This window comes from Felis catus, chromosome B2 (assembly GCF_018350175.1).
Source record: "Felis catus isolate Fca126 chromosome B2, F.catus_Fca126_mat1.0, whole genome shotgun sequence".
Classification (NCBI taxonomy): domain Eukaryota; kingdom Metazoa; phylum Chordata; class Mammalia; order Carnivora; family Felidae; genus Felis; species Felis catus.
Genome location: NC_058372.1, coordinates 38338677 through 38363898, shown reverse-complemented (window position 1 = coordinate 38363898; position 25222 = coordinate 38338677). Strand labels below are relative to the sequence as shown.

The 25222-nt window shown below is 40.5% G+C and overlaps 1 long non-coding RNA gene across 1 annotated transcript; it reads left to right on the top strand.

The window, feature by feature from the left end:
• The first annotated feature begins 2225 nt into the window (after nucleotides 1-2225).
• Nucleotides 2226-21485, top strand: LOC123385356. Its single transcript, XR_006597733.1, has 2 exons — nucleotides 2226-5923; nucleotides 20715-21485. It is a non-coding gene; the product is annotated as an uncharacterized LOC123385356 (long non-coding RNA).
• The last annotated feature ends 3737 nt before the right edge of the window (nucleotides 21486-25222 follow it).

Below are 25222 nucleotides of genomic sequence, written 5' to 3'. Positions count from 1 at the left end.
CCTGTCCAAAACAGAAAACTGAAATACTGTATGTTGGAATGTATACTAAAATGGTAGGTTCTACTGTTCCCTTGAAGTCTTAAAGGATGTGGGAGTCAATAGTTCTCCTCAATTATATCCCCACTCAGTGCTGTGTATGGTACCTGCAGCAATTGCATGGACTCATGGAAGATAATGAACAAGCCCAACATTAGACACAAAAAGGAACACAAACTGCTATTGTATATTACATCACCTAGAGGCTGCTGGCATGACCTGAGTATGGCCTCTTATCTAGAGTTGGCACATCAGCTTTGGTGCACATGACACTCTGCCATTCTGATAGATGAGTATCTATCTGTGCTGACAGCACTTCTTGATGCCACCAATAGAAGACTTTCATGTTCTGCCACCAAAGGGTAGAGGTAGGAATGGCCACTCTCAAGACCCACTTACAAATTTCTTTCCCCTGACACAATCTTATGTTTTGTTGGGAGTTTGATATTTTTCAGTAGAAAAGTGGACTTTTCCCATCAAGGATACAAGAAGAAAATTACTTATAACTTTGGCTGTGGTAAGGAGCTAAGGCTACTATTAGATAATGATGGGGGGTGGGGACATATGTGGGAATTACTGAGCATCTCTTGGTGTTTCCAGAGCTATGGACAACCATGAATTTAAGTAGCTGAGAGGCTGAAGGCTAGACCAGTCAGGAATGAAGGCCTAGGTAATCCGTAGGGGAGTAGCATCTGAGAACAAGGGAAATCTAGAATGGGTGGTAGGCAAGGAATATCAGTTGTGACCTATTGCAAATTGGTCCTTCTGAAACAGATGCCAATACAATTTGGGGTATAAAATTTAATAGGGACCAGCATCTGTGAAAGGAACAGGAGGATGCAGATTAAACAAATGGAGAAGTCCAATTGAAGCATGCTTGAGAAAGCTTCACCAATGTGATGAGGTGCTCCGGTGTGAGTTGCCCATCAGTGTCCCATATTGTACTTTAAAATGAAATTACCCTACTCCCCTTATTTACTCAGTGTGCTGCCCCGGGAAGAACTTTACATTGGGTGGTGAGGCTCTGGTGCAGACCCTGAAGGGCTGGTGAACTGGCAGATTCCAATTACAGGCTGGGCAGCATGTGGAAACAGCTATGTTGGTGAGGCTAGGTTGCCATAGTGGCAGGTAGAAGGGAGCTGATGTCATGTGAATAGGCTGAAATATATGTAGATCACAGCAGCTTTGCCCATGTGCTTGTACTTCTAATTGCCTACCTTCCTGACAAGTGGGGCCTGGTCTCCCCTACATTACCAAGGCTGTCAACTTATAGCTGTCCATCTTTTGTGCGGCCTGGTAAATATGAGGCTGCCATCTTGTTATTTGGTATGACCTTGGATCATACCAAGGTTGATTTCTCCTCACCCAGTAGGAGTCCTATTCCTACCTTAGTGTATGGGCTCACTACAGGGCCCAGTGTTAGCAGAATTCTTTAGCCTGACTACATCAGGCCATTCTGATCACTAGAGTGGGTTGAGCTGGTAGGTGGCCTGGACGGTTTCTAATAGTAGGAACTAGAGTACCCAGCTTTTGGCCAGGAGCACCCAAAGTTGAGCAACTATCAATTGGGTGCCCTGATGTCTGGGAAAGCTGAGATCAATGTGAAAAGTATAAGATAGTCAGCATTGACAAAACTTACAATGAAGGATTTAACAAAATCTTGTGCCATAAAATGATTCTAGAAAAGAATCCTCGTTAGAAAGACCCAACAAGATACTAGTGCCTTCTGATTGAAGTTCACAGTATGGCATTTCTGGATTTAGACACGTGCCATTCTGAACTCCTTCACCTGACCTGAGTCTGGTTCCAGTGGCTCTTTAACACTGATTAGTACTTTTCCTGCAGTCTGGAAAGAAAGGTAGCTGCTGCCTCAGCTATTGCCACAAAACAAGATTTGTGAAGGCTGCATTGTGAGTCTTCAGGTTGCTCGTAGCCTTGCCTTACTGTGACTCACTTGGGGTGTGAGACCATTGGAGAACCTCTCAATGCACATCTGATGTGCAGGGGAATTAATAGTCCCTGGGGCAATTTTGACAGAGAAAGTAGCTGGTGAATATTCTCCATCACTTTAGAGGACTTGTAGGGAAAATAACTTCCTTGAACTCTATAAAGACTTTCAGGCAGACTGAGAAATCAGCTTTTTAGGAAGCAATGACCAACTCAAATACTTTGCCCTTTTGCCATCTTCCCCTCTCCCCCCCCCCCTCCCCCCTCCACCCTTTCCCTCCTATTCTTAGGATGGTACTTCATTACAATGAAGTATCAGAAAAGAAAAATTGCTTCAGGCTCTGTCCTGGAATACATGGTCTAAAACTACCCCCTATTTTACTGTTCTTGCTAAAATACAAATTTGAATCTGAAGTGCCTAGATCTAGCTTTCAATTTATAGAAGACAGAAGGGACAGAACACAAATGACACCATGGGAATAAAATCTGCAAATCTAGATTCTGGAACCATTCACAGAGCAGATGATCCAGTTTTAAGGAACCGTAGAAAGAATCTAAATGGGTTTGGATTTGGATCTTGGTGGAAAATAGAGGTTTCAAGGGTATTGGTGAAACTTAATTTTTTGAGATGAATTGTTTATAAACATAGATGTTTACGAAGTCTTTAAAATTGCATAGGTCATAAATATTTCAACTAAAACAGTAGCTAAATTGCAGGGGTAGGGGAACAAAGTTGGAAATGACACAATGATTAGGTTTTTCGTTAGGATTCCAAGGCTTCAGTAGTTGGAAGAAATGTACCTCTAACCAATTCTATACAACGTTCATTAGTGACCTGTTGAGGGTTTGAGAAAATGGTCATCTTAAAGATCCCAAGACCTTCAGAAGTGCTTAACTCAGATGATGGTGCCTCTTACCAAAACAAGAGGCAAGGTGAGAGGAAGAACTTTCATTCTGTTGGAGCTTGACTCCTACAGGTCATCCAGATAGAAAGACATTGGAAACTAGACTTGACAGAACCCTGGGTTGAATAGGGGACCTGCAGATGAGAAAGCATGAGATGGTTAGTGATTGAGCTTACCCCGTGTTTTTCTCTTGGACCCTGTTTTGGGGGACACCCAAGCTGAGGATGAGTCCCAAAGTTAGTGAGAAATGAGAGACCACAAAGATGCATTGAGCTGGTCATCTCTACGGATGACCAATTGCTTCATCCACTGACTACCAGGGGAAGAAAGAAAAATTTATCCAGGAGGTTTCATGGTCCCTATTGATCAAATATTGCCAAGTATAACTCCATGCTTTTCTGGGTCACATGTGCATAAGTGCTGAGCAGATTTTCACAGCCATCTATGTGATAGTGTTAGAAGCTCCAGGACCAGATGCCAGGTGGGTGACATGATATTGGGTTGCTCTCAGGTGAAACTGGTGTCTGTTGCAATGGCTTAAAGGATAGGTGAGGTCAGCATTCGAAGTGGCACACAAACATTTTCAACCCATTCCAGGGGAGTATATAGAGAAATAAACATAACTGAGTCCCTAGGCAATGCCAACTTTTAAGGGACAAGTAGAATAAGGTGACTTTAGGGGGACTTCAAGGGTTAATAGTGACGGAAAGAAGAAATTTTGCCACAGAAGTCAAGGCAAAAGAGTTTTCAAAAAAGATTAGAAAAATGGTATCAAACATAGCAAAAACCAAACAAGGTAGGCTGTGAATAATTGGGGAAATCATTAGCTGTAGTCTAGTTCTGGAATGAAATTGATAAAAGGCTGCAACATACAAATGGATTGTGCTCTGGACCAAGGACAGTGGTATGTCTGTGTACTTCTACCATATGTATACACTGTTGTAGTATGTACATTTGTAGACACTCAAAATCATAACATTTTTTAATACAAGGCCTCTTCACTATGAAAATATTAATTTGTCAGTGATGTGAATATAAGTACTCTATTTGCAAAAGCTTTTTTTTTTTTTAACACCCTTTGATACAGCATTCTCAGGATCTAGGTTTAGCTTTGTTTTGATTGTTGATTTTTAAGGATTGTCATAGCTGAGAAAGATACTTTACAAAGATTGGTAGCTCCAAATGAAGGAACTACACCGTTGGTGGTTTATTATGAAACGCGGTGTTTAGTTCTCTTTTCAATTATGCAAAACTTTTTTTGTCATTTGTGGAAAACTCCCATCCTCCATGGCAATTGTTGCAAACTAATTGGAAGGTGTTGGATTTCTACATCTAACCAGTTAGCCCAAACCTGCTGAAACTGTTTGAAAACATAATCTTTTAATCTGTTGAACTCTTCCAGATTTCATCTGCAGGCTCAAGAGACTTCAGATAACTTGTTTCCATTGTTGAGACTTTATACTGGGAAAAATGTCAAAATGTGCTTTTAAAATACTCTGTGCATAACATGAATTTCTTCAAAAGAGGTTGTCCCTGTATCATTGCTATAACTCCACTTTTACCTCCTGTCAAGGTCTGCAAATGGTGAACATATAAAGGTTTTCAGACAAATGCATAACTTCTTTTTAAGTACATCCTTTCCTATTTGAGATAAGGAGTGATTAATTTTCTCATACTAAGACATTTGGTTCATAGGGCAAAGTATCCTAAAGAGTTGACTATGCTTTAAGTCTTGTTTTCATGAAATTAGTTCCACCAGTGACCTCTTAGCACTATGTACATTGTTTTCAACTTCCTCCTGGTAACTCCGTCTGTAATGATGTGATGGATGCATTGCACGTGGTGTAATATCTGTAAGCTTACTTATTTTCTATGAAGGGGTCATTTAACGTTGAATGTGGCTTACAAAAGTAATTTTAGGTATATATCATTTTTGAAATAGAACCTGGCAGATACCACAATCTGAGACATGTTCAAAACATTTATACTTTCATCCAACAGTATAGCAACCTCTCCCACGCTATGTAATTTGTTCTAAACCTTGCTTTTTCAAATCTGCAGTATTTTCTGTGCATCTGCCAATAGTATTTGGTGATAACAAAATACATTTGGCTTATTCTATTGTTTTGGGGTATTCTAGCAATTTCTATAATGGTAGGAAGAGTCAAGTGTTTCCCCAGTGATAAATGGATTTTTAGCTTTCACTCTTAAACATTGATGGCTAAATTTAGTGAAATCTTGAGTACTGGAAGCATTACATAACTCTACAGAGCACTGCTATCAGTGCAAGTTCCCTATGTTCTGCATGCTTAGTATAAATCTATCAGGATCAGCAAGACTTCAAAAATAACATTAACCTATCAAGTCACTGTATATACTTAGGAAATGGGACTTTTCTATTACTGACGAATATTACCTTAATAGTCCTGGTAACTTTAATTCTTTTGGCAGATTTATTGAACTGATTATACTCCTAACATGGTTACTAATTCGTAGTAGTAGAAATTATCAGCTTTTATGCTCTTAGGTGCTTGTATCCATCTCTTAAATCTAAAATTGTAGCAATCTGAATCCCATGCTGCCCATGTTGTGAGGATTGACTTAAATAATTTCCATTGCTCAGTGATGTTTTGCCCTAAGTGGATTGATGGATGAGCCATGCATGAGGGAGCCTTGGTCAGCATCTCCAGATTGGGGAGTTCCCTCTTGTGTCCCAGGTACCCTCTGACCAATTCACAGATGAATAGAGATCAACCTATGTATCCATTATCCTTATCAGAATTTAGACATCCGTGTGAGAATCTGTATGCCCCAATAGGTTTACTGGGATAGGTTGTGGGTATATCCACCTCAATTTGGAGACTCCTGATACAATGAATATTTTAGGGAACTGATCTGTGAGGAATTCAGTTTAGGAAACAAATTGAGAATTTTTTCCTTTTTTTTTTTTTTTTTAATGCAGGTGACAGGATTATTACACTAAGGGAAAGAAACATTGGAAGAAAAGTTGAAGGTGCAGGAGAAGAAATAATGGAGTAAGTCAGAAATAAGGGAAAACCTGGGATTTAGGAAACATGAGGAAGGATTAGCTTTCTAGCTCAGAAAATGCCATTTCCTGATAAGTAAAGAAACTATATGGAGTGGAAGATCCTAAGTAGTCTCGAGAGGCGTGGGAGAGCTGAGGGAATTCAGAGGCTAGGGGCAGACACATGTGCTGGAAGCCAGGGGCATTAGAAGGTTTGTGGAGAGAAACAAAAATGTTGCAATAGCCACTATATGTAATGAGAATTAAGGAGGGGTGGATGTTAATTTTAGGATATTTACTTTGCTCTCCCTCAGAGAATTAACTCGTTTGTGAAAACAAACTACAGTTGGGGTAGCCAATGGATTGCACAACCAAAGGAGTGGCAGAGTAAGGCTCTGGGCTCCATACAGGCACGCTAGTACCCTAAATACACAAATAGAGAATAGTAATGAATGTAAGGCACTCCCACCCTCCACTGAGAAGATGCAAATGTTCTCTGGACACTTGAATATACAAATACTTGAAGCTGAAAGAAAACTATCAGATACTATATATATTTCAAATCCTCAAACATTTTTTAAACTGTTGCTTTTTCTAGTCCTGTTACATAACAATTCACTCCTCATATGTAGCTTTAATAACCTTAGTGTTGTGATCACTAGCAACATACCGAGTCATCCAAGTCTTCCAGAGCTCGTGCTCACATAACGATATGTGGAACAGACACAGCTTCAGGAAATTTGATGCCAGGTCACAAGGACTCCTTTACATAATGCAATCAGCCTTTTCCCTTAGTCTTTCAATGATCAGAGATTTAATAGTGTAACTTTCTCTGATGCTTTTAAAAGGGATCTCTAAAAGGCTTGTTTATAATTGACATCTAAAATTTGGTTGTGAGGATGTGGGGTATACCCAGAGGAACAACTAACTGGTATCACTGTGTATACACAACTACTCCCTTTGCTAATTCCATCAAGTGGCCTGTAGCACAGTTCTGAACCAGTATTGATTGGAGTATTGTGATTGATGCACCCCACACTTTGTATTCAAAATAAAACCACTGTGAGACTGCACCAAACATGAGTCTTTGTGAACTCCATTGCAAAGCTCAAAGTCAGTGTAAAGCCTCATAATCAGACCGTCTTTGCTGAGGGATGAGTTCTTGAGGGAAAATTCTGATATCCAGGCATATGCCATATGTTCTTCATAACCCACAGTCCTGGCAGCATACTGCATGACACATGGCTAACTTTTAACAAACAGTCACTAGTGTAATAGGGTCAAATGATGAATGTAAGAGGGTTCTCTGCCTCCTCCCCTTCCTCCGGCATCTCTGCCATCTCTCAAGCTCCTGAGACTCATTCAGATTCAGGTAATCAGTTAGAGGAAAACATGAGAAGTGGGGAAGTTGTGTTTGTAATAGAAAGAGTCACTTTACTGCCAGGAGAGGAAAATTATTGCAGAAGTTAAAAAGGGAAAAACATCCTGGTATGAGTGGGAGTGATTCTGGAGGCTGAGCAGAGTTTAGAGCTCTGCCTCCTGTGGGGGATGGTGAAGGGCATCAGTGGGGAGAACGCTTAAGACGTCTCCCTGCATAAAAGATTTCAGTTTACTTTTTGGGATTTTACTCCGTCACAACACATACTTTGCTCTTAAAGCTGTGTTAGATTCTCTTCCTTTTGAAGAGACTCCAGGACCTCTAGTACCCAGGTTGTCTTTGGGGGCTGTGCTATGATTACCTGACAGTACGACCTCCTTGATAAGGATTCTTTCAATCTGCTGCAACACTGAGGCAGGTCTTCAGGTGAGAAATATGAGGGTCATCAGTTGACTTGCCCTAGATCCTGGTTATAAGCAGCAGTTCATAAGAGGCATGCCCAAGATTGTGAAGAGGAGGAAGGATTTGTCCCTTTCACTTTAGGTTCTGTGACTGGGCTTGATGATTAAACTGGCAAAAGACAGATTAACAGGAGCAAAGCACATAAACTTTATTTGATAATGCTTAAATGTACATGAGGGACATCATAAGAAATGCAAAGAAGCAGAGGGGCCTTATATACTATCTTAACAAAATTAATAAACCGTGGAGACAAGGCAAAGGAAAGCAGGGCTTGGGTTAGGGGCAGTAAACTGTAGGAGAGTGATTGGAATATACATGGAGGAAACTAATGAAAAGTAAAGGTTACTTTAGTGGGTTGGTTTGTACAGATTCTTCTCGATGTTGACTGCCTGTCTCTGGTGGTAAGAACCTTCTCTGCTTCCTGGAGCAGAAGGTACCTTTCTCACAGGTAACCTCATGCCCTGCTTTTAAATAGAAAGGGGGAGGTCTGCCCTTCCTGTATCTGCTTTTTCTCAAGTGCCTTCAGCTCCACTATCAGTATGTCAACTGGCATGTTTTGGGGGTGACCTATTCTGATTCCCTTTAGTTGTCTCAAACCATTGGGCCCTCTTTAACCATTATCTAATTCTTTTATCTCAAGAACCACCACCAATGTAGCATGATACCATCTCAGGTAAATAATGGTAAATAACTCAATGTAAATGTCAGGGAGTAGAGGGAGAAGAGGCAGGGGTTAAAACTTAGAGCAAGATGGAATAGGTATCCAAGCTGTCCTGAGCTGGAGCCATGGCCAGATACAAGTTTAAAAAGGTTTAACTACAGAGGCTCTGCTAGAACTCAAGTTACATGGAAGGGGAACGAGGCTAGTAGGTATGGGCTCAAAGGTTGATGGGCAGAGAATCCAGGGGAACATGATGTGCTAGAGCTTGGTGATAGTTGTGGAAAATGTTTTTATGGGGGTGTCAGAGTGGTGCCTGGACTCCAACAGGAAGGGGCTTAGTATCTTTCAGTGCTGGAGTTAAGCTTGTCTGATCAACCTGTGGTGGAACGGATTAGAATACTAATCACTGAAAATATATTTATCCTGTATTTTATTTGCTTGGGTCACTAAAATATATGACTGGTTTAGAGTTCCCTCTAATACTCATTTTTGTTCAGGAACTCTAATGTCTACCTCTTGAGGCTGGCTCCAAAGTTAATTGAGAGCTCTGGGAATAAGTGTAGCCCTATGAAGGAAGGTCAGTCCTGTTTGTTCCTGCTAGTTATTTCCACAGGGTGGAGCTCTTGAGGATGATTCTGTTCCAAATCCAGTCAATGCTGCAATGGGATCCTGTTCTATTACCAAAGTTACAGGTTCTTGAAAACTCATTCCTGTGTTCAACCATTGTTTCTAAAACACAAGGGATGTATCGAGGGAGCATCCAGCACCAGTCAAATGTTAGTCTGATCCCAGACTATCAATCTGAAATTCCCTCATACCCTGGGAGATCCTATTTCAGAGACCTCATTGTACTTTTCCAAGACCCTCCTTCTAATCTAGGGAAGGAGCAATAGGGACATTGAGAAGCCCAGGGACTTCCAAAGATATGTTCTCAGACTTTATGTCCCAATTCTGCACACCAAAATAAAAGTGGCCCTTTGCAGAAAGTCCTGTTACAAGTAAAGCCCAGGGCAACAGGTGACTATCCTAAATTGTTAACTACAAAATCACAAAATGCCTTTCACAAGACTCTTTATAGGAAAAATTCTTAAGTATGGTGGACACTCAGTGCTCCACCCAGATTCTCCATTCCTTTTATTAACTATAGCAAAAATACATAATATAAAACTTACCATCTTAGCCATTAAGTGTACAGTTCCATATGTGGTTTCACAACAATGAATATAATCTCCAGAACTCTTCATTTTGCAAAACATTCTATACCTGTTAAATGACCACACCACTCCCCATTCCTTTTCTCTTTGCCTCTTGTAACCACTATTCTTCCTGTCTCCATGATTTTGAGTATTCTAGGTGCCTCAACTAGAATCATCTTTTTGTGACTAACTTATTTCACTTAGTGTACTCAAATTTTGACATGTTGAAGCTTGTGAACTTGTCACTTGTCACTTGTCAATTTCCTTTAAGGCTGAACAAGATTCCATTGTGTATATATGCCACATTATGCTGAGTCATTCATCTATTGGGTACTTGGGTTGCTTCTACCTTTTGACTATTATAAATAATGCTACTTTGAACATGGGTATACAAATAGCTCTCCAAAATCCTGATTTCAACTGTTGAGGGTATATACCCAGAAGTGAATTGCTGAATCATATGGTAACTCTATCTTTAATTTTTTGAAGAACCACTATACTGTTTCCTGTAGTGACTATGCCACTTTACACTTCCACGAACAATGCACAAGGGTTCCAATTTCTTCACATCCTCACCATCATTTGTTTTCTGGGTTTTGTTTTGCTAGTAACCATCCTAATAGGTGTAAAATGATCTTATTGTGGGTTTGAGTTGAATTTCCTTAATGATTAGTGATGTTAAGCATCTTTTCATGGGTTGTTGGCCGTTTGTATATTATCTTTGAAGAAATATCTATTCAAGTCCTTTGCCCATTTGATAACTGGGTTGTCTGTTTTTGTTGTTCTTTATGTATTCTGGATATTAGCCCCTTATTAAATAAAGGACTTGGAAAATACTTTCTCCCTTTCTTCCTCAGTGAAGTCACCTCTTCACTGAGTTTGAGTCTTTTCCATACAAGTCTTAAATTTAGTAGTTCAACTTCTCTATTTTTGCTTTTGTCCTCTACAATAAATCATTACCAAATCCAGTGTTACAAAGCTTTCCCCTTATGTTTTCCCCTGAGTTTTACAGTTTTAGCTCTGAGGATGTTTAGGTCTTTGATTCATTTTGAGTTATTTATGCTGTAAGGAAAGGTTCCAACTACACTCATTTGCATGTGGATATCCAGTTTTTCCAGTACATTTGAAGAAACCGTTCTTAACTCCATTGAATGGTTTTTGACACGGTTGCCAAAAAATCATTTGACCATATATGTGAAGGTTTATTTCTGGGCTCTCTATTGGTCTGTAGGGCTCTTTATGCCAGTATCTTACTGTGGCTTTGTAATGTTTTGAAACTAGGAAGTGTAAGACCTCCAAATTTGTTTTCAAAAATTTCTTATTCAAGTATAATTAACATACAGTATTAGTCTCAGGTATATAATGATTCAACAATCCTATACATTTCTCAGTGCTCCAGATAAGTGTACTTCTAATCTCCTTTATTTCACCCATCTCCCTACCCATTTCCCCTCTGACAACCACCAGTTCTGTATTTAAGAATGTTTCATCTTTTTGCTTATTAAATTCCACATAGGAGTGAAATCATCTGGTATTTGTCTCACTCTGACTTGTTCTTTTTCAAGTGGTTTTGGCAATTCAGAGTCCTTTAACATTTCATATGAAGTTTTAAGTATTTTATTTCTATAAAAACACCATTGAGATAGGGATTGCATGAAACCTGTACATCAAATTATGAATATAATGTCTTCTAATTTATGAATGTGAGGTCTTATTTTTGTCTTTCATTTTGTTTTAGTATACAAATCTCTTGCTTCATGTTTCTATGTATTTTATTCTTGATGCTATTGTAAGTGGGATTGTTTTCTTTCTCAAATTGTTTATACATAGAAATACAACTGACTTTTTATCTTTTTATCTTTTTATATCCTACAACTTTACTATTCTATCATGTTTTTGTGTGGAATCTTTAAGATTTTCTACATACATGATTATTTGCTAACAGATAATTTTACTACTTCCAATTTGGATGCCTTTGACATTTTTTCTTTCTTAATCGCTCTAAGATTTCCAGTATGATAAATGGGAAGTGGCAAGTGCAGGCATCCTTCTGTTCCTAATTGTGCTTTTGTTATTTCTAATTCTATTTTGAGAACACACATGAGTGGGGGAAGGTCAGAGAGCAGGAGAGAAAGAATCTTAAGTAGGCTCCACACCCAGTGCAGAGTCGCATGCAGGGCTTGATCTCAAGACTGTGAGCTAACCTACTGAGCCACCCAGGTGCCCCTGTTCCTAATTTTAAAGGAAAAGCTTTCAGTTTTTCCACAATGGAGTATGTAGCTTTCATTATGTTGACAGTTCCCATTTATTTCTGGTGTGTTTTTATCATGAGAGGGTATTGAATAGTGTCAACTTGTTTGCATCAGTCAATGATTGTGTAATTTCTCCACTTTCATCCTGTTAATGTAGTATGATTTTTAAGATGCTGAACCATCCTCGAACTCCAAGAATAAATCCTGCTTGATCATAGCATAAAATTCTTTTAATGTGGTGTTGAATTACTTGCTAATATTCTAAGGATTTTTACATCAATTTTCATCATATTGGTCTGTAGTTTCTTTGCAGTATCTTTATATGGTTTTGAAACCAAGGTAATGCTGGCCCCCTAGAATGAGTGTGGGCATTATCTCTTCTCTTCAATTGTTTTGGAAGACTGTGAGGAGTATTGGTGTCAATATTTCTTTAAATGTTTGGTAGAATTCACCACTGAAGACATCTGGTTCTGGGATTTTCTTTGAGAGGTTTTTGATTACTGACTCCATCTCCTTATAATTCATAAGTCTAATCAGATTTTCTATTTCTCCATGATTTAGTTTTGGTGGTTGTTTCTAGTAGCTTTACCTATTTTATTTAGGTTATCTATTCAGTATACAACCGTCATATTTTTCCAAACAATCTTACAGGTGTAAAGATTATAATATCCCCTCTTCTAGTTCTGAGTTTTAAAGTTATTAAATTCCAGTCAACAGTTTAAAATTAGTTTCAGGTGTACAACATAGGAATTCACTACTTCCATACAGTGCTCATCACAACAGGTGTACTCCTTAACCCCCATTCACCTATTTAACCTGTCCTCCTACCCACTCCCTTCTGGTAGCCATCAGTTCTCTTAACTAAAAGAATCTATTTCTTGGTTTGTCTTTTGTCCCTTTACTCATCTGTTTTGTTTCTTGAATTCCACATGAGTGAAATCATGGTATTTGTCTTTCTGACTTTCATTTAGTACTCTCTAGTTCCATCCATGTCATTGCAAATGGAAAAATTTAATTCTTGCTGAATAATATTCCATTGTACATATATATACTGCATCTTTATCCATTCACCAGTTGATGGATACTTGAGCTGTTTCCATAACTTGGCTATTGTTGATAATGCTGTTATAGACATGGGGATGCATGTATCCCTTTGGATTAGCATATTTGTATTCTTTAGGTAAATACCTAGCAGTGCAATTGCTGGATTGTAGGGTAGTTCTATTTGTAACTTTTTGAGAAAACTCCCTACTATTTTCCAGAGTGGATGTACCAGTTTTCATTCCCACCAACAGTGCAAGAGGATTCTCCTTTCTCCACACACTTACCAACACGTTTCTTGTATTGACTTTTGTCATTCTGACAGATGTAAGTGTAGTTTTGTATTTTCCTAATGATCAATGATGTTGAGCATCTTTTCATGTGTCTGTTGGCCATTTGTATGTTGTCTTGGGAAAAAGGTATATTCATGTTTTCTGCCCATTTTTAACTGAATTATTCATTTTTGGGGTGTTGAGTTTTTGTAAGTTCATCACATATTTTGGATACTAATCCTTTATCACGAAAGCTATTTGCAAATATCTTTTCCCATTCCACAGATTGACTTTGTTTTGTTGATTGTTTCCATCACTGTGCAGAAAGATTCCACCAAAAACTGCTAAAACTGAAACAAATTCAGTAAAGTTACAGGATACAAAATCAAGGTACATAAATCTGTTGTATTTCTAAACAATAACAAAGCATGAAAGAGAAAAATAATGACAGTTGCACCCAAAGCAATAATATAAGCTAGGAATAAATCTAATCAGAGGGGTGAAAGATGTGTACCCTGAAAACTATAAAATACTGATGAAAAAAATTGAAGACAACACAAATGAAGAGATTTCATGCTCAAGAATTGGAAAAAATATTAATGTCTGTACGACCCAAAGCAATCTACACATTTAATGCAATCTCTATCAAAATACCAACTATATTTTTCTGAGCTAGAACAATCCTAAAATTTGTATGGAACCACAAAAACCCTGAATAGCCAAAGCAACCTTGAAAAGGAAAAGCTGGTGGCATCACAATTCCGGACTTCAAGTTATATTATAAAACTGTAGTAATCAAAACAGTATGATATTGGCACAAAAACCAATACAGATCAATAAACCAGACTCAAAAATCCAGAAATAAACCTACAACTATATGGTCAATCTTTGACAAAACAGGAAATGATATTCAATGGGAAAAAGTCTCTTCAACAAATGGCGTTGGGAAGGCTGGACCACTTTCTTCTCTGTCTCTCTCTCTCTGTCTCTCTCTGTCTCTCTCTGTCTCTCTCTGTCTCTGTCACACACACACACACACTCACTCACTCACTCACTCAAAATAGATTAAGGGCCTAAATGTGATACCTGAAATGATAAAAATCCTAGAAAAGAGCACAAGCATTAATTTCTCTGACATCAGCCATAGCAACGTTTTTCTAGGTGTGTCTTCCGAGGCAAGGGAAACAAAAGCAAACATAAACTATTGCGACTTCATCAAAAACCATTTCTGACTTTAGCTGAATCTTTTTGCTTAATCAAAATTGACAAACCTTTAATTAGATTGACTATTTCAAAGAACCAACTTTTGGTTACATTGACTTTTCTATTTTCTTTTTCACTTATTTCTGTTTTTACTTTGAGAGCAAGAGAGCAGGGGAGGGGTAGAGAGAGAAGGGGAGAGAGAATCCAAAGCAGACTTCATGCTGTCAGTGCAGAGCTAAAACCCATGAACCATGAGATCATGTATGGCCTGAGCTGAAATCAAGAATTGAATGCTCAGCTGACTGAGCCACTCAGGCACCCCAATTTCTGCTTTAATCTTAAGGAACAAGAAAACAAATTATTTCCTTCCTTGTGCTAAACTTGTGAGTTTGTTTTGAAATGTTTTTAAAATATATTTACAGCTATGAATTCCCTTATCACTCCTTTCACTACATCTCATTAGTCTGGGCATATATTTTTTCCAGATATTTTCTGGGCGCACATTTGTCTTCAGATATTTTCTAACTTCCCTTGTGATTTCTTTGATCTATTAAGATTGTGTTGTCTAACTTCCACATGTTTTTGGATTTTCAAGTTTTCCTTCTGTTATCACAAGGGAATGAAACTAGAAAATCTTAACATTTCAATCTCTTCAAGTTTATTAAGTCTTTTGTGGCCTAACATATGGCCTATCATGGATTATGTTCCATGTGAGCTTGAGAAAAATGTGTTCTTGGATAGTGCCCTATAGATGTCTGTTAGGTACAATTGGTCTATAATGTTCAAGTACTCTATTTCCTTACTGTGGTCTTATTCTATCCATTATTGAAGTGAGGTATTGAAGTCTAGAGCTATTTCTCCCTTCAATTCTGTCCATGTTTACTTCATATATTTAGGATTTCTGATGTTTGATGCGTAAGTTTATCATTGTTAGTGAAGTGACCTTTCTATCATTCATTATACACTGTTGTTGGTTTCTTGTAACAGTGAGACTATCTTATCTGATATTACTATAGGTCTCCCTGCTCTTTTGTTCCTATTTGGATGGAATAGCTTTTTCCATCCCTTCACTTTTAACCCGTGCATGTACTAGATCTAAAAGGAGTCTCAGGTTCTACATGTCAGGAGTTTAGAAGTCACTACTCTGTCCTTATAAGAAAAGTTGAACAGATGGGAAAAATTGACATTTTCTCTTAGATCTACAAGAGGGGGGAAGATACAAGGTAAATTGCCCCAAGATTGAAGAAAGCAGGAAAATACAGGCTGTCATGGTTTACCAGGGCCAATACAAGAAAAACTGTAAGAACCAGTGCTGGATAGGAAAATCTGAACTGTAATTCACCAATTTCTGGAGGCTTAGTGCACACAACTCTGAAAGTTAAACTCTACAGGGGCACACTGCCATGAAATTTACCTCCTGAATTCAACCAGGTTTCCACAGGAAATACTGAAGACAAATTCCCTCGGGTTTCCTGTATGAAGAGGGGGAAGAGGCATCCTTTTGAAACATGCCAGAGAACTCTATTTACTAGCAAGGCCTACCCTCAGGGGAAACTAGTTAACTAGAGCCTAGCCTTCTGGAGTACTAGCAGAACCTAACTGACCTGGAGAAGGGAAATCTCCAACTCCACACATTCCAACCTGTTCTACCAAAGGGTGGAGAAAAACTGAGAAACATTTGAAATCTTGTCCAGAGGTTCACTAAAAGACTTAGACCTAATGATAGGACTATAGAATATTCCCTCATCTTCCCCCACATTTCACTACCATGTTACTAGAGTCCTATTTACTGTGCTTTTTACCCGGTACATCAGTACTTCCTATCAAAAAATTGCAGTGATCCTTTCACAATATATATAAATATTGAATCCTTGTTTTGTTCACCTGACACTAATGTGTTATATGTCAACTATACTTCAATTGTTCAAAAAAAAAGTGGGGGAGGCCTGGGTGGTTTAGTTTGTTGGGCATCCAACTTCAGCTCAGATCATGATCTCATAGTTTGTGAGATGGAGCCCCATATCGGGCTCTATGCTGACAGCATGGAGCCACTTGGGATTCTCTCTCTGCCCCTCCCCTGCATGCTCCCTCTGAGAATAAATATTTTAAAAATTCAATAAATTACAAGGCCTATGAAAGGAAGAAAAACAGTTTGAAGAAACAGAGCAAGCATTAGAACCAGACATGACAGGGTTGTTGAACTGGGGATATCAGACTGGGTATCTAAAATAACTGATTGATATGCTAAGGGTCTAATAAATCAGGTAGCATGCAAGGACAAATAGTGTAAGCAGAGCTAGAAAACAAAGAAATGCTGGAGATGGGGCGCCTGGGTGGCTCAGTCGGTTAAGCGGCCGACTTCGGCTCAGGTCATGATCTCACGGTCTGTTGAGTTTGAGCCCCGCATCAGGCTCTGTGCTGACAGCTCAGAGCCTGGAGCCTGTTTCGGATTCTGTGTCTCCCTCTCTCTGACCCTCCCCTGTTCATGCTCTGTCTCTGTCTCAAAAATAAAAAGGTTAGAAAAAAGAAATGCTAGAGATATAAAAAAATAACAAGTGAAAAATACCTTTGGGATTACTTAGACTAGATACAGCTGAAGAAAGAATCTGAGCTAGAGAATACATCAATATGATCTTTAAACCAAAAAGCAAACATAGACTTAAAGTCCAAGGACTGTGGGGCAACGACAAAACTACAACACATGTATAATGGGGCTATTAGAAGAAAAAGGAACAGAAGAAATGTTGAACTACAACATATGTATAATGGGGCTATCAGAAGAAAAAGGAACAGAAGAAATGTTTAAAACAATAACTGAGAATTTCCCCCAAATTAAATTTCAGACATCAAACTACAGATCCAAGAACCTCTGAACCCAAAGCAGAATGAAATCTCAAAACTTAGGCATATTTACAAACTACAAAAAATCAAAGATAAATCCTCAAGCCAAAGGAGGGGGGGAAAAACCTTTACAGAGCAACAAAAAATTACACCTGACTTTTCCTTAAACTATTTAAGCAAGAAGAAAATGGAATGAAATATTTAGTGTTGAGAGAACCTATCAACCTAGAATCATGTACCCTCCAAGTATCTCTCAGAAGTGCGGAAGAAAGAGTCTGACAAGTTAAGGGAATTCATTGCCAGTAGTCCTACCTTTTTGTAAGAAATGTTAAAAGTTCTTTAGATCCCAAAGTTTTCTCAACTGACTTAACAGTCAAAGTTTAGAACCCCAGTCCAAGGAGTTGGCTGGGATGGGGAAAAATCACCATTGCCCTTCTGTCATCCCAGAATTTTCAGGAATATATAAGCTCTTCATGTACCTGGATGGCCCTCAGTGATCCTGAAGGAGTCTGGAAATAGACGGCACAGATGAGACCAACCTGAAGTACTGGAAGCAAAGCCAGCCATATGACTTGCATGGGCTGGGTGAAGGTGAAGATGACGCTCTGATGACAAGTGAAATGACCTCTGCCAGAGGCCCTACCACTGAGTCTGAGGCTGGCCTGGGCAAGTCCAGCTAGGAGCGTTGGTCTACAGAAGCAGCTCAGCATTCAGCTGTGGAAATAGCAAGGATGGTAGAGGGGAGTCTTTCCCAGAGACCCCTTATAAGACCTCTGTGAGAGGAATAGCCCTGGGAGATTGAAGCACTATCATTAAAGATTTCTCTAAACTTTAAAAAGACTACATAAAGTTCCTAAGGTTTCTTTCTTTCTTTCTTTTTTTTTTTTTTTTAGCTTTATTGAGGTATAATTGAAATAGAAAACCATAAGACTTTAAGTTCTTTAGAGAAGAAAAATATAGGTCAAACTCAAATCTATATAAAAAGGGAAGAACATTAAGGAATAAGTGAAGGTAAAGTGAGTCACTTGTAGACAGCATATAGTCAGATCCTGTGTTTTTATTCATTCTAATCTTTCAACCAAGTAGTTTAATTGATCTACCCTTAAATTATGGATTTTATTTTCTGTATGTCTTAGTTTTTCTGACTTCCATTTCCTTCCTGCCTTTGTGTGCCTTTGATTTTATTTTTTGTAGTGACATGTTCTGATTCCTTTCTCATTTCTTTTTGTGTATACTTATATAGATACTTCTGTGGCTACTATCAGGATTATATAAAACACCCTAAACTATAACCATCGATTTTAAGTGATAACTTCAGTGGAATACAAAAAGTACTTCACAGTTCCATCTCCCATACTTGATTTTCTATCACAATGACCTCTAGATTATATACCAATTAACATAGGTTTAGTTCTTATGCTTTCATCACTTATATTTTATAAAACAAGAGTTATGAACCACATTTAAAATGGCACAGGCTTTTATATTTGTCCATACATTTACCTTTACCAGAGAACTTTATATTTTCATAGGGCTTTGAGTTCCTGCCTAGCATCCTTTCAATTTGAAGGACTCTCTTTAGCATTTCTATAGGGGCCAGTCATGAACTCCCTCAAGTTTATTGTTGTTGTTGTTTTTATCTGAAAATGTATTCCTCATTTTTGAGGACAGACTTTCTGGATAAGTATTCAATTTTTTTTCAGCACTTTGAATAAATCATCCCATTGACCCATTGACTTCTGGCCTATAAGTTTTCTGCTGAGAAGTCCGTGATAAAGAAGCTCTTGTATGTGGGGAGTCACTTTTAAGATTCTTTGTCTTCCACTTTTGGCGGTTTGATTATGTCTCAGTGGAGAGTCTATCTGATTTTTTACTTTTTTTTTTTAACATTTATTTATTTTTGAGACAGACAGGGCATGAACGGGGGAGGGGCAGAGAGAGAGAGGGAGACACAGAATCGGAAGCAGGCTCCAGGCTCTGAGCCATCAGCCCAGAGCCTGACGCGGGGCTCGAACTCACAGACCGCGAGATTGTGACCTGAGCCGAAGACGGACACCCAACCGACCGTGCCACCCAGGCGCCCCTTTGTGATTTTTATCCTACTTGGAATTTGAGCATCTTGCATTTGTACACCCATTTCTTTCCTCAAATTTGGGAAGTTTTAAGCCATCACTACAAGAAAGCTCTGTCCCTTTCTCTTCTGGGATTCCTATAATGTATATATTGGTCCATTTGGTGTTGTATCATAAGTCCCTCAGATTCTGTTCATGTTATTTAATTTGAAGAGCAAAAAGAATAATTTGAAATCCCTTTAAGTTCACTGTTTTTTTTCCTGCCTGTTTAATGGGATGTTGAACCCCTTTAATGAATTTTTCACTTCAGATACTATATTTTCAGCTCCAGAATATCTGTTGATATTCTCATTTTATTCATCTATCATTTTCTGGATTGAGTTTGGTTGCCTGTGTTCTTTAGCTCATGAGAATACTTTAAAACAACCATCTTAAGTCCTCAAGTCAGAGGACTGCATTTCTTTAGAGTCAATTTCTAGGGCTTTATTATTCCTTTAAATGGGCTCTGTTTCCCTGTTTCTTCATACGCATTGTGATCTCTTGTTGAAAACTGGGAATTTGAAAAGTGTTGCCTCTCTTTGCAGACTTCTCTGCAGGGGAAAAATTTTAAGAAGCCCGCATAAAGGTGTAAAGATTGGTTCTCTCCAATCATTTTGGTGATGTATCTTTCCTGGCCCTATGTGCTTACTCCAATTCCCTATGTTCAGGTTGCTTTTAAATGTCTTAACTTCCCTAAAATCTTACCCCTGCTTCGTAGCAGGGGCTTTGATGTCCTATCGTATTTCTGTCCCTGTGCCCTCAGCCCCCTGCTGCAGCTCTCACATTGTGGTACTTGCCCTCTGCTTTCAGGGACCTGCAACGAGATAGCCAAATTATGCTGCCCTTCCCATCAGTGCTCTGAATTGAGACAAAAAGCCATCCTTTAGGCAGCCCCCAGACAAGCTAGAATATTGTAAGCAAGTTGAAGTCTTTTCCTTCCCTCCCAGGGGAAGGACCAAGAATGGGGCAGCTTTGTCTCAATTTCCTAAAGGGGGTGGAGCAAGGGCAAGCAAAAATGCCAGTTTTATTTTTTTTTTAATATTTTGAGAAAGAGAGCATAAGTAGGAGAGGGGCAGACAGATAGGGACAGAAACTGAAGCAGGCTCCAGGCTTTGAGCTGTCAACACAGGGCCCAACGCAGGCCTCAAACCCACAGATCACAAGATCATGACCTGAGCTGAAGTCAGAGGTTTAACTGAGCCATCCAGGCACCCCCAAAATCCAGTTTTCTACTGTTTGGAATATAGCTTTTTGTTCTTAGCTTGGTTGCTCAGCTTCTTAACTGGGTTCTAGAGTTCTTACAAAGAAACTTTGGCCTATATATTGTTTATTCAGTGTGGTACTCCCGAATTCCTTTTTACCATTTCTGTGCATCTCTCTCCAGCTTCGAGATTTTGCCTCCAATAGCCTGCGTCTGTACCTCCTGTTTGGACGATTGCCCTCAAACTTGGAACCACCTCATCTGCAGGTGCAGAGAGCCAGAAGAAACTGAGTTTGTCTCCCTGGGGGCAGTCCTTAGCCAATGACTGTCCCTACCTGAGGCAAAGGAGCTGGGTTTTCAGATCTCTGCACCCATAAAACTTAGACCTAGCTTTTGCCCCAGAGTTCCCCTATAGGATCAGGCTGCAGCCTGCCCTCAGTGGGACTTTGCCTGAATCATATACCTGCTTTGATTTATTCCCTTTCTCTCTCCTGCTTTCCAGACTCCCTCATTATCCTCCTTGGAATTTTTCCTTAATAAACCATTCATCTCAGGGTCAGTTTCTGGGGAAGATCCAAAGTATATATTACATTTCTCCCTCAATAAATAGCAACTTTTAGCCTATCAAGATTAAAGAACAAAACAAACTGCATGCTACTCTGCATTAAACACCTCACTATAGATTTTAAAAGTAGGTTTTTCCTAAACTCCTATCTAATTTGCAGAAGATCTTAGGTACTACACAGGAATTTGGGACCAAAGAAAACCAGCATGGAGGAGAAAATTCCTTGATTACTGGTCCAATCAGATCCTAGCAGGAAAGATAGGGTACATTTCATGGATTTAACTAAAGAGTAGTTAATAAAGGGACTACTTAAGGAGGCAGAAGTAAAGTTAAAGGAACTAAGAATAGTGAGGCACCAAGAGAACATCAACAGATTGAGCTGTTACTACTGCCTGGACTTGGAGGGGTATGAGGTTGCGGGGGGGGGGGGGGGGTAGTTGTTACTGGAACCCAGTACAAGCTGTAGCCATGGGAGAAATGACACAAGAGTCATGGCTTTTGGTAAAGAAACATAGCTGCTGCTAAAAATGGCCTGTGAGGAAGGAAGCATGAGGAATCAACACTCCAACCTTGTGTTCCTCTCACTTTCTGAACTCCTGTGGTTGCCTTCTGTTGGCTGAGTCTATTAAAGTCAGAAGACAAGTATGGAAGACAAATACATATTCCAAGGACCTGCTTGCTGCCCAGCTGCAGAGAGCCACACATTCAAGATCATGCCTGACCGGAAGCAGCCCACATCCAGTGGCTAAGCAAGGTGGGTTATAAAGGCCTAGCTGGGTCATCCCAGAGGACACTAAAATAGACAAGGCTTCAGAAGTCCCAGCCAAACTGGTCAAAAGCTGTTGGCCTGTGTTTCAACTTGGTTTCCCTCTGCTTTGTCCTGCTTCCTCCCCTCCCTTTCACAGGTGTTGATACCAAGTAAATATCTTGCATCCCAAATCCCATTTCAGTGTCTTCTCCAAGGGAAATCAACCCATGACAGCAAGGGGGATGGATGCTGCAATCCATATAGATCCACCTCCTGTGTACAGAGCAAGACAGAGAATAGCTCTGGAGATGTAAACACAGAATAACCAATAAATAACGAATAAGCTTATACGTACCTCCTGTACTTTCAACTACTTTATCCCTTCCCTTAAAATGTAAGTTAGTGAACCCAGTGCCCTTTGATCTGAGGGAGCCTAGGCAGTTTGAGGACATGTGCAGGGACTAGGGAGCTGTAATAAGGTATGCATACCCTTACATCCCATCTCCATCGCATACTCCCCACTCTGTGTGTGAGAATCTGTCTGTACACTGTCACCATGTCTCCAGTGGCATGCATGCATGTCAACCCTGTGTGCAGCTCCCCGCTGTGTGCTGTCAAGGAAAACCCCACGATGATGCTAAATGATGCAGTTCTAAGTGAGGTGATTAAGCAGTTCAGTGACAGCACTCTCCCAGGGAGAGGAGGAATCTTCTGAGGGCATGTCTGAGTGCGTTGGAATGAGGTTCTAAGGCAGGGAGCTGGCTGACAGCCTGTGGGGATGGTGAATGCCCCTTGTCCTGGGAGTGTGGCATCCTGGCCCACTCTGGGTCAGGAGAAAGCGGTGTTCAGACCTGAGGGGCAGTGAGAAGCCCCTGAGACAGATAGATGTTGGACTAAAGCAAGCTTAAGACAGAATCAGTTCTCATTACCATGTCATTTGTTCTCAGTCCCCTCTGATTTGAGTAATTCTGCATTTCATCCAGACTTTCTCGCATTTGAACAGTTCTTGTTTGACTCTACTCTGAGCACATGGAGAACTCCTTTAAGGATGGGACTACATCTCCTTTGCATCAAGTTTCTCCATGTTGCAGGGACATGCTGATGCAGACTTTGGGGTGCAAGTTGTTGATTAGGCATCAACACCTATGAAAGAGGAAGCAGGATGGGGCAGAGAAATAACAGACTGAAATTCGACAAAGTCTGGAGCAACACTGGACGGGGCAGCCACTGTGGAGCCCATCAGTACTAGGCTGGAATGACGAGGCCTCTTTACCCACACTCTTGTCCCTGGGCACAAACTTCCCCCAGGAAGACATGGCATCAGGCCCCTTCTTGATGGGAGTCTGTGATGCATCTCCATGTCTGACCTATTCCTGGATGAGGCTGTTCCTTGCCAATTCTGTGCTGACTCTAGGCTATGGAGGAGAAGAATGATAACCCCTGAGGCCTTTGAGGAGGGGGAAGATGGGGCCCCACAAGGGATCACAGGTACTATTAGACATGGGTTTCATGTGGTCTGGGTCTATGTGTAACTTGCAGTTGTCTTGAAAGGCTGGGCTGGAACCAGACTCACAGCCTCCTCTGGCACCTCTACCTCCTTCCTCCTTTCTTAAACAGCCAGATTCAGACTGAAACCGCAGGACAGAGGCCTGTGGGAATCTAGTTGGGCAGAGCTAGTGATTACAGAAAAATAAATGCATTAAGGAACTAGATAATCAGGTATATACCAGTAATTCAGAGTTAGCAAGAATACAGTATTTCCTTGAGGAAAGAATGCTTTCCCTCTCTTGGTTACTTTTTCCCCTTTATGATCATCTAGAACAGTAGTTCTGCGGTTCTAGAGTACCTTTCTGTCCTTCATCCACAAGCCATCTCCCAGCCCTCATGGATTCCCACACTTGTTTGAGTGTCAAGAGCAGTAGAACCCTTTTAGCCCAGTTGCCTGGTCCAGAAGTTGAGGAATGGCTCTAGAGTGGTTGCAGTCACTTTAGGATTCCCATAGACCTGCTCTCTTTCCACCTGTGGGTGGTTGGTTGAAGGCTGTGCTGTGGCAGGGATAGCTGCCAGGGCCAATTTGCCTCTGTCTACTACATGACTCCAAATGTAGCCATTTGGCTGCCCTGACATTTGTCTTCCTGCGATGCTGTCTGAACAGGTGAGGCCCACCTTGCCACCTCCTTCTGCCCAGCTCTAGTTGGGAAGGCAGGAGTCTTGGGTGAAAAGACCCGCCCCCACAACACCCCTCAGGACTGAGATAAGCCCATCCCAATGGGCACTTCACCAACTCTTGGGATCCTACCTGGCTGGGGATGCCCAGGCTTTGGCCACAAGAACAAGTCTTTCCCAAGACCTGCACTTGGCCATGCCATATGCCACCTCTCTGAGTATGCCCTACTCTCAGGGGTTTCTTACATGGCCTAAAATAGTGCTTATCAGAATGGGATGGTGAAACAGAGGCTTGCAAACACCAAAGCTATTCCTGTTTCATTCTAGGCACCTACCAGTAGAAAAACCACCAGCTTCCCAAACCTGCCTCCTACAACCTCTATCAGAGAACGGACTGCCTGCTAGGTGGTGCTGCTGTTGCTAACAGATCTTGCAGTACCTCAGCTCTCTGGATCTGTGCTAGTGGGGTCCCAGTAGGGAGCGAGAAGCTCACTCAAATTTGGATCATTTGGTGAGGGCTTATTTCCAAAGAACTCCTCAAAGCTATGGGTGAAGCATAGGGGGAACCACAGAAGTAGTCCATAATCAGCAAACTTATCACCCCTGGGCCCCAAAGTGAGGACAAGGGTGAAAGATTACCAGAATTCCAGGAGCAAGTCCTGAAGACAACATTGCCTTAAGAGGGGCAGTGCCTTTTAGCCCTCCTACAGCCAGCTGGAGTTGACCTCTCAGCAGGAATAAATCCTATTCTCCCTTTGTTCCCCTCCTCTACAATGATCTCCTGCTTGGCCTCCCCATGGACTGAACTCAACCCAGGGGCCCAGAGAGCAGCAACAGAGCCTGTCCACCCAGTTCAGCCTCCCAGGGCAGTGAGAGGGTAGGGAATGGTGGAATGGAACACATGGAACCCATCTGGTAGAGTTTCCCTAACTTCCTTTGCATTTAGTAAGTATAGAGTAGCATCAAAGCTCATTCCCAAGAGTTAGCTGAAAGGCTGGTTCTTCATGTGCTTGTATTTGATATCTGTTGTGGTGCAACAAATTAAAAGTTAGCAGCTTAACATTCTATCATAGCTTCTCTTGGTCAGGAATCTGAAGCAGCTATGCTGGGTGGTTCCAGCTTAGGGCATCTCGGGGGATTGCATCATCTGAAAGCTTTACTGGTGCTGAAGAGTCTGCTCCCAAGGTGACTGACTCACACCTCTGGCTATGG